This window comes from Rhipicephalus microplus, unplaced genomic scaffold (assembly GCF_043290135.1).
Source record: "Rhipicephalus microplus isolate Deutch F79 unplaced genomic scaffold, USDA_Rmic scaffold_465, whole genome shotgun sequence".
NCBI classification, from domain to species: domain Eukaryota; kingdom Metazoa; phylum Arthropoda; class Arachnida; order Ixodida; family Ixodidae; genus Rhipicephalus; species Rhipicephalus microplus.
This window is the reverse complement of record NW_027465028.1, coordinates 19835-22500: the sequence shown is the minus strand read 5'-3', so window position 1 is coordinate 22500 and position 2666 is coordinate 19835. Positions and strand designations below refer to the sequence as shown.

The following is a 2666-nucleotide window of genomic DNA, read 5'->3' as shown; positions in this document are numbered from 1 at the left end:
GCATGAATGGATTAACGAGATTCCCACTGTCCCTATCTACTGACTGCCACCAGGGGGCCCGAGTGGATCCGGCCAGCCATTCTCACAGGAGCGAGTTTTTCAAGGTTTTCGACAACAAAAAGAGTGAGTACGCTAAAACCTTTGCACACTCCTCTACTATAAAGTGACCGAGACCACCCGGGTGCCGAAAACCGCACGAGAATCGGCCAAGGAACGCCAAAAATCCGAGTTTTCATCGATGTAAACAGCCTCTTGGCGGCCATTACACAAGGAACACCCAAAACTCGACGATAACAGCAAATCCGCGGCTGATTTCGGCTGAATTCCGGTGCCGGGAGAGTCCTGGGGAGTATCCGAAGATAGGACAGCCAGTTTTGCGCGGGGATCTAGGGCGAAACGTCTGAAAATCGCCGGTTTTCCGACCGAAGTGAGTCCAGTTTCCCGCCAAAACATGGGCGCGGCCATATTGGATTGAGGTCACATTTTCGCCAAAAGTGGAATAACTTTGGAACGAAAGGTCGCAGGAAGACAAAACTGGTATCATTTTGATCAGAAAAAAGTGCTAATAGTGATAGGAAAAAACGCGGTGTTCCTACGTTAACTCTAACACCAAAATCCGGAACCCCCCTATTACCAGGGTTGAAAACCTGCACATTGTGGCCAGGTTGAGCAACTGGATTAAACCAAATTTGGCGGAACTAGGAAATTCTTGCTGAAAACGCTCGGAACCAAGTCCTGGTGCCACAGAACAGCAGAATTATTCTTCTCAGTTCAAGAGGGCCACAAAAGAACAAGGAATTTCAACTTTCCTGACCATTTTCTACAGTTAGACAAAAACAGCAAATCCGAGGCTGGTTTCGGTTCTTTTCTGGAGCCGGCAGTTCTGGAAGTGCTTGAAGACTGGATACACGCTTTTGCTAGTAGTTCTGGGGCGAAACGACAGGAAATTGACATTTTCCGACTGTTCTGAGTTCGGATTCCCGTCAAAATGAGAGGCGGCCATCTTTGATTGAACACTTCACGCCAAAGGTAGAATAACTCCGGAACGAATCCCCGTAGAGAGACAAAACTGGTATCTATCTGTTTAGCGGAAAACGCCAACAGAGACAGGAAAAGTGCGGCGCCTCTACGCTGCCAAGAACACCTAAAACCGGCAACCTCTACTACCAAGGTTGAGGAACATCTCTGGCGATACCAGAACAAGTTAAAAAGGAGTAACTTTCTTCCAGACGGCAAACAACGGCTTCGAAGGCACAAACCCTTCTCTTGGAACACAGCGTGGAGATTAGGAGAAGATGTTGAAACCCAAGGGGATGAGAACGGAAACCCAGAAACAAGGACTGGAGGGAAGAGGACCTCTACAAACGGCAAACCCAGCAGTGGGGCCTACGTCAAAGGTCCTAAAAAACACAGGAAGCAATGACGACTCTGCAATTACAGACCCCACGCAAGGGGCGAAGACAGACAAGATACAGAAGAAGAAGACCAAGAGGGTGGAACAAAAACAAGTGACCAACAAAGAAGAGAAGGCAAAGAAAGAAGAACCACAAGGAGCGATGCCCGCCAAAGCTTCTCTTGAAACAGATTGGTGGAGCCCAACCGAGAATGACCAGGTAGAGGGAGGCAGCCGAGGAACCGAAACCGAAGAAGCTGAAGGAGGAGAGGTCCACCCTCAAACACAAACGGCTGCTAACGAAGGAGCGCTAGACAACTGGGACGAAGACAGAAATTCACAATCGTCACTCCCAACCAGCCGCGGAGAAAAAGGTACAGTTTTGTCTAGACTTTCCAAAGCAGACAAAAACACTATGAGGGCTCTCATTAAAATCTCTACATTGACGGGCGGCGACGAGGCGGTAGCCCAGCAGATTGAAGCGATAATCTCCGAACAAGCTAAATTGAAAAACCTGTTAATGGAACAGGCCCAACAGATTGCGTTCCAAAAAGGCAGGATCGAAGAATTGGAGAAAAGAAGACAAGAAGAACCACTCGAACAAAGGGAAGAGCCAACACACAGCAACACTCCCGCAACCGAGAGCCGACCAACCTATGCTCTGGTGGTATCTTCCGGAACAATGGAGAAAAAAGAGGTCGCATCGCTTCTGAGGCAGCGGGTGGATCCCCTCGACCTGGGAATCCAAGAAGCAACAATTCGGCCAGGGAGAGAGGGAATTGTCGTGATGACGAAGTCAAAAGAAGACTCAGCTAAGATTCTCCAGTTCATTCAGAAGGACAGAGAACTGAGAAATGTTGAAGCCAAGCTCCCAAAGGAGAACAGGATCCATAAGAAAATAATTGGACTCGAGGATGAAATTGACGAGGTCAATCTCCCAGCCCGAATCGTCAGGCAAAACCGTTTGGTGTGCTCGCCAGAAGACATAACAATAAAGAAGACATGGCCGGGCAAGAGAGGCAAGACAGTGATTCTTGCCCTAAATCGAAGTGCAAACAAAGCAATCGGAAGCCGAACTGCACTGAACATCGGCTGGTCACGATGCCCGATCTTTGACGACATCTTTTGGCCCAGATGCACAAGATGCGCCATGCACGGCCACATTGCTCCCGATTGCGATGGCCCCCAGCGCTGCATTAACTGTGGCCAACGAGGTCACTACCAAAGAGAATGTGAAGCAGAATCGCACTGCAACATCTGCGAGACTGAGGGT

General features: G+C 49.1%; 1 pseudogene; it reads left to right on the top strand.

Annotated features, from left to right (window-relative positions):
* LOC142794617 (large subunit ribosomal RNA) overlaps positions 1-64 on the top strand; it is a 2822-nt pseudogene extending 2758 nt beyond the window's left edge.
* Positions 65-2666: the final 2602 nt, after the last annotated feature.